Genomic DNA, 12,053 nt, shown 5'->3' on the forward strand with positions numbered 1-12,053 from the left:
TCCTTTTCTACACAATGTTTGCATATTTCATTAATTAAGGTAACAGGCTGGTAATATAAATACAGATTTAATACATATTAGCATGGGGGCATAAAGCACAACTTGTAGGTTACTCCAGGACTAGGGTAGGGAACCACTGCACAAAAACATTGAGTATACAGTGGTACCTCGAGATACGAGTTTAATCCGTTCCAGACCCGTGCTCGTATCTCGAACTGCTCGGTTCTGGAAGCAATTTAACAATGTAAAGTATTGTAATTGGTTCCGGTCCTTAAAAAAGTCACAAAACTAGCGTAAATGTGGGGAAAAAAGACATGTTCTTTATTAATAAAGGCACACGCAACATGTATAATTAAACAATAAAATAAATGTAGGAGAAATAGTTATTACAGTACAGTAGTATCAATAAACATGGTACAGTACAGTAAGTACGTACTGTAATCCTTAAATGGCGCTGCGGGGGGTGGGGGGAGTGGGGGGTGTTGTACGAGTCTACTTCACCATACCACACATATGCTTAACAATAGAAACACTTTCACAGTCTAAACGAGACAGGCGAATTAAAGCTGAGAAGACAAAAGGGAGGGGGGAGGGAGTACGGGGGGTGAGGAACCTGATCGATGCACCGGACACACGTACGTACATGCTGAACAATAGAAATTAACAGAGAACATGTTTCAACTGTAAAAAATCTTTTTTTCCATATAGTACTGTACTGCCACCTAGTGGTTCATGCTCGTATCTCGAGCGTGCACTCGGGTGTCGAACAGAAATTTTGCTCGTCTCGGTGCTCGCATCTTGGATCGCTCGTATATAGAGCAGCTCGTATCTCGAGGTACCACTGTACTGGCAGGCAAAATAAAGTCACAATAACAAAAACAATGAATTATGTACAAGAATGTTACATAAAAATGTAGGATATGAGCCCCTTTAATACTAAAATGCTGGCCCATCACTGCACATTCAGATAGGTTTCCATATAGGTGTTGAAAAAGAAAAGGTCAAGTTTCATCTTCATTTCCCTGAGCACAGAGTCATCTCGCCAAACTCTCAACTGTGAGGTCGCTTTTGGTAGATGTGATAAAATCACACCAGAGCAAACCAGTTACTACCAACTGGCCTTGAACCTGCCAAAAGTACTTGTGGTTCCTTTTCAGTTTGGCCTGACCATTGATGAACCTGATGTGTGTGGCGTCCGATATACAGTCAATGTTTGGGCATTTGACTTCAGCAAGCCCAAAGGGAAGATGTGCAGAAGGATCATATACCTTAGCATCAGGGCTGGTACCAAGGTAAGGTGCATCAGGATGTATTAAAAATCCAGACAGTAACACATCTACATTACACAGGTCACTATACTGCTGCAAGACCTCTGGCTCTAGGTCAATACCCCTCTTCATGGCTGACGTCTGCCGCACCCCCTTTAGGATCCTGACTGCTAAAGCCTGACTAGATGACTCCCCCTGAACATTGCAAACTTCCCCAAATCTGCTGGAGGTCAATCGTGGCTGACGCACTTGCTTCCACAGTGGATTTTCTGACAGGCCCCTTGTGTTCTTCTCAATGATGCTGGATAACTCACTAGTGATCTCTAAACTCTCTAAATGGTAAAAGTGATGGTAATTTGGAACAAAATGAAGATGTTGTTCCAAATTTTAGCCATGTACTGGAAGCTGTGGGAATAAGGGGGCATTACCATGCTTACTGATTTCTTGTGTTACCACTGGTGGACACTGATATGACTTTAGTGGACTCAAAATTTGGACCTGTCCCACATGGTTCAGTTCTCTCATATCAGATAAGCCGCACAAGACCTTGCAAATTCCTGGTTGTGGTCTAAGGTCTCTTTTTTTTTTGAGTAAATCTTTTTATTGTCAGTTTTAATTTTAACACTGAACATAGGGGAGCAGAGTACATATATTACAGAGATTTCCATTGCACAGGTTCATAAGACAACACATACACATTCATCTCACAGAGTGAGTGAACTAATAAGAGAGAGGAGAATAAAATAAAAAATAAAATAAAATAAAAGAACACCCCAACCCCTCCTTACATAGACATAGTCCCTAGGCGCTAAGCAAGGAGCTCGTCACTCCATATCTTACTCTGTATCAGGCTTTTACACGATTCTGAACAACAACAGCATATCAGGCCTTGAAGACAGGGAGAGAGGTCATATCGTTATTCTGGAATTGCTGTAAGTAAAAGCTTTTCCATAAAAGCAAAAAAAGGCTTCCATGATCTTTCAAATTTGGAGAGAGAACCGTTCAGAGTGCATCGAATTCGTTCCAGAGTACAATACAGAAGGACATCTCTGATCCACTCGGGATATGTGGGTGGAGCAGGGAGCTTCCATTTTAATAAAATTAGACGTCTTGCTAATAAGGTCACAAAGGCCACAAAATCAGAGCGATATTTTGGCAAGAACAGTTCAGGTGGTGTAACACCGAATACGGCTGTGACAGGGTTAGGATCAAACTGTAGCTCCAAAACCTCTGATAGTGTTGAAAAGATTTCAGTCCAGAACGTGAACAGTGATGGGCACTGCCAGAGCATGTGTATTAGGGAGGCGGGACTTTGGTGGCAGCGATCACATTTTGGGTCCACATCTGGGTAAATTTTGTTAAGTCTAACTTTAGTCCAATATACCCGATGAAAGACTTTACATTGGATCATTCCATGTCTGGCACAATAGGATGATGAATGGATCCTATACAATATTTGCTGCCAGTCATCATCGGGCAGGGGCACACCTAGATCCTTCTCCCATTGTTCTTTAAGATTCAGTAAGGGTGTAGTTTGGACCGAGCTAATTAAGTTGTATAGATGAGAAATAATTTTCTTAAATGTAGTTTGCGGTCTTAAAAACTCATCGAATGGTGTAGACTGTGGAGTTAGTGGAAACTGGGGGTTCATTGAGTTAGCAAAACTGCGCACTTGAAGGTAACGGAAGAAATCGGTCTAAGGTCTCTTAACAGGGCTCCAGCTGATAAAACTGCTGGGTCAGGAAGGGGTCCTAAAAAACAAAAACTATCAGTCCTACCAACCGCTAAAAAGGCGTGGGCGATGTTAAAACAACAGAACATGAGAGGGAGTATGTTATTTCGAATATCATCATCACAGACGTGATGTTATTCGCGATAACACATGCCCTCAAGTGTTCTATTGCTTTCATACAACAATTTTTACAAAATAAAGAGGATAAATCAAAGAAGCCCTGAATTTCATATTGAATATGCTTTAATATTGACAATATCTTCCACCAAAAACTAGTTCCACATGTATAACGAGTGCTGTCTCTCGTTATAAAGTATTGTCAATATTAAGACATATTCAGTATGACATTTAGGGCTTCTATGACTTATTTTCTTTCTTTATTTTGTAAAAACTGTTGTATAAAAGCAACTCTCGAGGTTGTGTGTTATGTTATCATGAATAACACAGTCCCTCTCTATTGCTTAATTATACCAAATTATATTATTAAAATACTCACCTGGGTATGCTCGATAGAATGTAGACTTAACACAGCTTCGTCCTGGTGCCTTTGGCTTCCGTACCACAAGTTCATCTATGGGTTCTGGACGAATCCCCTTTAACAAATGCAGAAACAGTCACCAGAAGAGTTACCAGTTAATTAAAACACCTGCCCTGTAGCTACCTTCACTGGCCATTTTATCAGGTCAATACATCACAGTGACCTTAAGTGTACAATTACTGTCTGCAGAGCCGCAGCTGATCTGCAAAATACCCCCTCTGTACCACATTCACAGCAGTGACACTGACATTGTTTGGTATATCAGACATAACAGTCCCATGCAAGTATGGGAATGTCATATATAGTATAAGTATATAGCATGGGGCGTACACGGGCACTAATATACTGTGAAGACCAACTGCTTGACTGCAGGATGCAACTGTTTACCAACAATTTGAACCTGCAAACTTTAAACTATCAAACTGGTTCAGACATCTTACCTGGTTCCTTGGTCTGTGCCATGTTTGAAGGACACTAGTGCATGATAGTGGTGGTGGCACTGTTTTTGCCCCCATTGTGCTGTAGTGTGCAGCTTGAAAAAGCAGTGCAACCAAATGGTTACACAAAGCCGAAGCTGTTTAACACCACAGGCTTCATAACTGCTTGCAGTACAACCTTGAAAGAAAGAACAACAACATTAGAATAAAAGATGCAGATGTTACACTATAAGAATACACTCACTCATAAGGAATGGTTAAGTTAAAAAAATCTAATTCTCACAATTTTCCACTTAAGTGTAGCAGATTGGCAAAAACATTTTCCCCTATTTCAGTGAAAAAAATGGAGCCGCAAAGCTTAAAAGACTTTGAATCACTGGATGCCAATTATCACCCAAACCGTTTCCATAACTACAAGCCCAAAACTTACCTCAATCCACTAAAACAGCATACAAGATCTGTAGGGAGTTCAGACTAGTCGATATGATTCAAGACATAGAACTTAAGGATTCAGGTGACTCTTGACTTTCAGTAATTAATAGCCACATTAGTATTGCAGCTTCAGTTTAAAACTAAAGCAAAATTTGGAAACCCAACATGTATTGGCTGATCAATGTAACTGAAAGGAACAAATTATAAACTTTAAACTGTCCAAAACTGCACCCTATTCACTACATAGTTTTGAGATTAGTTTTTTTTGTGTGCCTGAAATTAAACTGAGGAACAGTTTAAATCCTACCATGCACTGCATTAGACTTAGGTGTCCAATGATGTGGCAATCCTTACAGCAGTCCTGAGGACCCCACAGCATTAACATTTCTGCATTTGCCCTCATTTAGTGAACCTGATTCTACTCATTTGTGATATACAAAGAGTTGCCAGTTTATTAGAACACTTGCCCTGTAGCTACCTTCACTGGTCATGTTATCAGGTGTGTAAGAAGAAATAAAATATAATGCACTAGAGGGCACCGGCTAATGCATGTGGATGTTTCTAAGGAATACGGAGTAGGGCATCGTTTCGGACTCCTGAACATTGAGAAACCTGTAGTGTATGGGGCTCCTCGTTTTTTCTCATCGACCGGTAACACCTTGCCTGCACCACTACTTCCTCATTCACTATATCTGACACTGCATTTGAAAGGGGGAGAGTTAGCTTGATTAGCTTACTGACAACTTCACCTGTGGAGAGCTTGTTACAGACACATCTTGACATTCTCATTTAAAACTGAAAATATGCTGTACTACTTTGTTACATTAACGTTAGATAAATAGCCCTCCGTTAACAGCTACTTGCTATAATTACCACTAGTTAACAGGTTTGTTAGCTACTAGCTAGTACAGAGTAGGCTAACTTAGTTAGCTAACTAATGTTTGCAAGTCACTTACCTTGGGCGCCCAATGGAGAATGGGTTCTTCCTGGAGTTTTTCCTTGCCATGGTCATTTTTTACGGGGTATATACAGAATATTAAGACAACATGAGGGTTAAGAGAAAACCCTCAACAAACATAAGCTACCATAAACGCATACAATTTTGTACACATGAAAAGCTTGTATTAATATACAGAATCCACTGCCATTTTAGATAGATAGATAGATAGATACATACTTTATTGATCCCGAAGGAAATTTAGCAGCCAGTAGCAGTTACACCAAACAGTTAAGGAGACACACAGCAATTTCACAAAAACGTATATGACATTCACAAACAATACAAAGACTATACAATACAAGTGTACAATTATCCAGTATCCCGACCAGATTGGTAAAACTGGAAAAAAATGTGCAATGACCAGTAGTGCAATGAATGGCATGTGCTTAAAAGTGTCAAAGTGTCGAAAGTATAAAAGTGTAAAAGTGTCAAAGTGTCGAAGTGACCATGATGGAGTGTCATCTGTCCCCCTCCCTCTTCCGACTCCACTGGGAGGAGTTGAAGAGTCTAATCGCTCTCGGGACAAATGATTTTCTGAGTCTGTCTGTGGAGCTGCTCTGTGACAGGAACCTGCCACTGAACTTGCTCCTCTGGTCCATAATGATGGTGTGCAGTGGGTGACCATCATCCTCCATGATGGAGAGCAGTTTGCGCATTGATCTCCTCTCCACCACCGTAACCACAGAGTCCAGCTCCACACCAACTACAGACCCTGCACGCCTGACCAGCTTGTCCAATCGCATCTCGTCCCTCTTCTTGATGCTCCCTCCCCAGCACACCACAGCGTAGAAGAGGCAGCTGGACACTACAGTCTGATAGAACATCTGCAGGAGCTTCCTACAGATGTTGAATGACCCCAGCCTCCTCAGAAAGTAGAGCCGGCTCTGCCCCTTTCTGTACAGGAAGTCTGTGTTGGTAGACCAGTCCAGCCTATCATCCAGGTGTAGACCGAGATACCTGTAGGTCTTCACCATCTCCACATCAACCCCCTCAATAGAGACAGGCTGTGTGGGTGGTCTGGTCCTGCGGAAGTCCACCACCATCTCCTTGGTCTTGGAGGTGTTAAGCAGCAGGTTGTTCCTGTTGCACCATGCTGCAAAGTCACCCACCAGGTGTCTGTACTCCTCCTCCTGTCCTCCTTGTACACAGGCCACAATGGCAGTATCGTCCGAAAACTTCTGCATGTGGCACGTCTCAGAGTTGTACTGAAAGTCTGAGGTGTAGAGTGTAAAGAGGAATGGAGAGAGTACAGTCCCCTGTGGAGCTCCTGTGCTGCTGACCACAGTCTCAGATGTACAGTCCTTCAGCCTGACGTACTGAGGTCTGCCAGTGAGGTAGTCGGTGATCCAGGAGACTAGGTGCGGATCCACCTTCATCCTCACCAGCTTGTCTCTTAGTAGGAGGGGCTGTATGGTGTTGAAGGCGCTGGAGAAGTCAAAAAACATGACTCTCACAGCACTGCCCCCCCTGTCCAGGTGAGAGTGGGTCCGGTGGAGAAAGTACAGTACGGCATCCTCCACCCCCACTTTTTCTCTATAGGCAAACTGCAGAGGGTCCATTGCATGTTGGACCTTGGGTCTGAGCTGGTGTAGAAGCAGACGTTCCAGGGTCTTCATGACGTGTGATGTAAGTGCGACTGGCCTGAAGTCATTGAGCTCACTGGGGTGCGGTTTCTTTGGTACTGGAACCAAGCAAGATGTCTTCCACAGTGTGGGGACCCTCCGCAAGCGCAGACTCAGGTTGAAGATGTGCTGTAGGGGGGCCCCAAGCTCAGCAGCACAGGACTTCAGTAGTCTGGGACACACCCTATCTGGTCCAGCTGCCTTCCTAGAGTGGAGTCTCCTCAGCTCACCTCTGACCTGTTCTGTAGTGAAGATGAGTGGAGGGGGAGACAGGGGGGCTGCAATGGTCTGCTGGGTGTGAAGAAGGTGAGAAGAGGGGGGAGTGGGGGCTGTCCTGTCTCTGTTGTCTGCCCATGGGGGGGGTGCATGAATAACAATAGGAGAAGGTGAGGTGTTGATGTCCAGGCAGTCAGAGACTGAAGTAGCAGGAGAAAAGATGAGGGGGGAAGTGGAGGAAGTGTCAGCTGGAGCCATAGGGTCTTGAGCAGGGCAGTCAAACCGGTTATAGAAGGTGTTGAACTCGTTGGCTCTCTCACCGTCACCATCTGTGGCACTGTTCACCCTCTGCTTGCAGCCTGTGATGGTCTTCATACCATTCCATACCTCCCTCATGTTATTTTCCCTCAGCTTCTGCTCCACCTTCTTCCTGTAGGAGTCCTTGGCCTCTCGCAAGTGGACTTTGAGCTCCCTCTGTACACTCCTAAGCTCCTCCTGGTTGTTGTCTTTAAAGGCCCTCTTCTTTTTGTTCAGAAGGCCTTTAACACTGCTGGTTATCCAGGGCTTGTTGTTGGCAAAGCAGCGTACAGTTTTCACAGGAACAACCACGTCCATGCAGAAGTTCATGTAGTCCGTCATGCAGTGTGTCATCCCCTCGATGTCCTCTCCATATGGCTCCTGCAGAACACTCCATTCAGTGGACTCGAAGCAGTCCCTGAGAGCCTCTTCAGCACCAGGAGACCATTTCCTGAAGGAGCGTGTTGATGCAGGTTGTCTACGGACCTGGGGCGTGTACTGGGGCTGCAGGTAGACCAGGTTGTGGTCAGATTTTCCAAGAGGGGGGAGGGGTGTGGCAGTGTAAGCTTCCTTTACATTAGAGTACAGGAGATCAATGGTTCTGTTTTTCCTAGTGGGACAGTCAACATACTGGTGGAAAGCAGTGAGTACTGAGTCCAGCGTGATGTTGTTAAAGTCCCCGGAAATTGCTATGTAGGCCTGCGGATAGCGAGTCTGTAGTCTTGCGATGGATGAGTGAATGACGTCACAAGCGATCTCAGCGTCAGCACGAGGAGGAACGTAAACACAAACAACAATGGCGTGCGATAGCTCTCTGGGCATGTAGTAGGGCCGTAGACTCACCGCCAACAGTTCAACATCTCGGCAGCAGATGATCTCCTTTACAGTCACATGCCCCGGGTTACACCATCTGTTGTTCACATACAGCACGAGCCCCCCGCCTTTGGATTTGCCGCTCTGTTTTGCGTCCCTATCCGCTCTCACGGTGGTGAAGCCGGGAATGTCCACGTTAGCATCGGGAATGTTGCTGGTTAGCCACGTTTCCGTAAAGCACAGAATGCTACACTCCCGGTACAGCCGCTGGCTACTCACCAGCGCCGCCAGTTCGTCCGTCTTGTTGGTCAGTGAGTTCACATTCCCCATCACCACGGAGGGAATCGATGGTTTAAACCTCCAGCGTTTCTCAATGCGCTTAGCCTTTAGCTTAGCTCCAGCTCTACACCCGCGGTAGGGTCTGCGTAGCTCCGCCGGGATTTGATGCATCTGGCCGGTGCGTCCCTTTGTTCTAAGCGCCAGGAGCTCGTCCCTCTTGTACACAAAACTTGTTCTTGACGTGGTCGCGATAGTAGATTCCATGTCCATAGGACACACTAACTTATCACTAAACTAGCGATAACACCAATCAAAGATTGAAAAGTGAAGAAAAGTGGCTAAAAAAGTTCACGAAGACGGAGCTACTGGAGTAGGCAGCCGCTCCTCACGGCGCCGGAAACGCCGTGTTTTGTTATGAACCATTCATTTTAAAGATGGCTGCAGACTTGGCAAAGACTAGAGTAAACTAATTGAAGACAGGAACATGACACAGATGAAACATGACAAACGAGGGGCTGAACAGGCATGGAACAGGTAAACAATACAAGGAAGGGGAACACTGAGGGTGAGAAGTGTCTCACCCCGCGGAGTGCTCTGACCCAAATGGGCAGCCAGGACAGGAAACTGGTTGGGGCAAGGGAACAGGATTGAGGAGTAGAGCAAACGTGGGGGGTCTGGTTGAGACATAGGAATGAGCCTGGGGGAGACAGAGCGGATAACGGAGGAAGACAGATGGAAGTCAAGAAGAGAGGGGTCTGGGAGTAGGGGAAGAGGTTAACACAATGGTAAGAATCCTCAAGATGACAAACATGCACAGGGACCAGATGGACAGCTGCATGGCTGGACGAGTGCAGGCCCCAGGCGGGCCTCTGGAACGGGTGCAGGCCCCAGGCGGGCCTCTGGAACAGGTCTCGCTGTGGCAGATGATACGGTGTAATAGGGCAGCGCTGTAGCTGACAAGATGGTGTCCGGGGGGGGGGGGGGGGGGGGGGGGTTGTTTTCAAACAGCATCTGTATACTTCTCTGTATATTTGATAAGTGTTTACTGTTTTCGTTTTTGTACACACACACACACACACACACACACACACATACATATATATATATATTGAATTGCAGTACCTTTTTAAATTTTGTTTTTATTTCTTACATTACCAGCATTAACTCCTTGTCAATGTGAAAACTGTTATTATTTGGCTTCCCTCTTAGGTATGTTACAGTACTCTATAAAATGTGCACATAATGACAATTACACTGTTTTAAGCTTTTAATTTTTTTTTCCAATAAATGTTGAGCATATTGTAATATTTTACATATTTTTTAAATGCTCTTTTAATTACAAAATTTTCACAATTGTTTCAGCCAAACCCATGACCTTGCCATTGCTAGTGCTTTGCTTAGTAGCAAATATGTACCATTAAGTTAATAATTGTGCCATTCACATATTTTTTATTTTTATATATTCTGCAACATTCTAGAGTAAGGGGGGATCAGGGAGTTGAGAATGTCCAGATAGCACGCTTCATGTTCAGTCCGTGGTACTGGGAGGAGCAGTTTCATTTCTGGAAAAAGTGTCCACAACCAGCGGTGCGTTTAAACCAAAATATGTATCAGACATTCTCATATTCTCTTTAATCCTGTGAAGATCTCTGAGATTAAGGATACACAAACTGTAGTCTTGTTTTCAAGTAACATTGTAGGCTTTGATGATTTTTCTGCTCTTAATGTAACAATTAACGCTTTTAGTTGATTAAAAATTACATGCTTTTACCTGTGTTTTGGCCTTAACCCAAATTTTAATGTTATTCAGGAATTCTAACATGCTTTCTATAAGTAATTATTTCGAAACAGGACCATTCCATATTGTAAATGGAGGTTACTACAGCAGTACTTACTGTCTTCTGAGGTGCAGTACTTTTACTTTTTAGTATCGAGAGATTATGGAGAGATGTGTGGACTGCAGTGACCAGCGTGTACTATGATGTCCTCCACTATCTTGAGGAAGGCAACTATCTTGACATGGCAGACCAAACATACATTTTCTGTTGCCATTATACCTTTGTACCAAGACTTCAAGATGACCTAGACATTTTTCAAGATGGCTGGGACAATCACCAGAAGGCAACAGGACTCCAAACCAACTGTGGGCAATAGGACACGTTTATCAGCCAGTTCAGGAGCCCCAAAATGAGGAGGTGGGTATGTTGTTACCCATCACATGTCTGTATTTACTCTAATACACTTGGAAGTTTTTTTGATTCAACACTGACCCTGGATTACCCAGTCCTGCATATTTTTGTGTATTTCTTCCTCTAACACACCTCCTTAACCTAATAGAGGGTTTGTTAATGAACGTATTTGGTGGTATGGATGCAGGGTAAATAGTAACATGTAGGGCATGAGGTACTCCAGGACCAGGGTTTAGAACCCCTGGTTTAAGCCAGGTCAGGTTTAAGTACTATAAGAAATCTCAAACTATTGGTTGGTACAACGCACTTCCTTGATTTTTGCTTTTTTATTTTTTATCTAGGCATTGGACATCCCAGAGATTGACTGGGAGAGCAGTGGGTTACCTCACATTAGAAATGCTGGAATTCATGTTGCTGCAACAGGCTGTCCACTTACAGCAGAGCAGTTTACAGCACTCAGAGACCTCATTGACCCCAGAGCAACATCACAGTCACGTGGTGCTGACATCTACATGGCTGCTGTGCAGTTCTACCAGACTCTTTGAGTGAGAGGTTTATGAATGTGTTTTGGAGGATGATGGGGGTGAAGGCAAGAAAACTGCTGCAGTGGATCGTTTTCAAATAGAAAAGACTGGAAATGTTAAGACACTATTGCCTTAAACATTTAAGTTTTCATCAATGTCTTAAAACTAGTAGTTTCCTAATAGGAAGTATAAAGATATCCCATAAAAGCTTAAATGTATTCATTACAATTTTATTTGTAATTCACAATGTCAAGTAGAACACAAATAAAAGTTTATGTACTTCCAAGATTGTCACTTGTGACCAATATTTTGTTAATGAAAGGTGGTGTATGGTAACAAAAAAGGGTTTATGCATTACAGTAGAGAAACACTTCTCTGCAGAATGTAAACAGACATTCAAAGACATGCACAATTGTAACAATGCTTGCACAGTCAGCATGTTAATAAAAGTAATAATAAAAATTAGTGGTGGGCCGTTAACGGCATTAACGCCGATAACGGCCCACCACTAATATATATATATTTATGTCTATATAGGATATATATATGGTAAAATGTAACCATGGTCAAAGAAAATTTTTTCCACTTAGAAAATAAACAGATCCTCTAGAGCAGGGGTCACCAACATGGCGCCCGCAAGGACGTCATGAGTCGCCCGCGGGCCTGTTCTAAAAATAGCTCATCTTGAGCTGCATCTTTTTTTTTT

General features: G+C 43.6%; 2 long non-coding RNA genes across 4 annotated transcripts; one reads left to right on the top strand and one right to left on the bottom strand.

The window, feature by feature from the left end:
- Positions 1 to 298: 298 nt before the first annotated feature.
- On the bottom strand, positions 299 to 5,548 carry LOC143504278 (uncharacterized). Of its 3 annotated transcripts, XR_013127520.1 has the most exons (5): positions 5,364 to 5,548; positions 5,020 to 5,105; positions 3,979 to 4,153; positions 3,497 to 3,593; positions 299 to 3,019 (listed from the first exon to the last, which is right to left on the bottom strand). It is a non-coding gene; the product is annotated as an uncharacterized LOC143504278 (long non-coding RNA). The 3 variants fall into 3 exon arrangements; XR_013127521.1 differs by lacking the exon at positions 5,020 to 5,105; XR_013127519.1 differs by having other exon boundaries at positions 3,979 to 5,105.
- A 4,199-nt stretch (positions 5,549 to 9,747) lies between these two features.
- On the top strand, positions 9,748 to 11,719 carry LOC143504275 (uncharacterized). Its single transcript, XR_013127514.1, has 3 exons — positions 9,748 to 10,221; positions 10,563 to 10,829; positions 11,165 to 11,719. It is a non-coding gene; the product is annotated as an uncharacterized LOC143504275 (long non-coding RNA).
- The last annotated feature ends 334 nt before the right edge of the window (positions 11,720 to 12,053 follow it).

This window comes from Brachyhypopomus gauderio, unplaced genomic scaffold, assembly GCF_052324685.1.
Source record: "Brachyhypopomus gauderio isolate BG-103 unplaced genomic scaffold, BGAUD_0.2 sc250, whole genome shotgun sequence".
Taxonomy (NCBI): domain Eukaryota; kingdom Metazoa; phylum Chordata; class Actinopteri; order Gymnotiformes; family Hypopomidae; genus Brachyhypopomus; species Brachyhypopomus gauderio.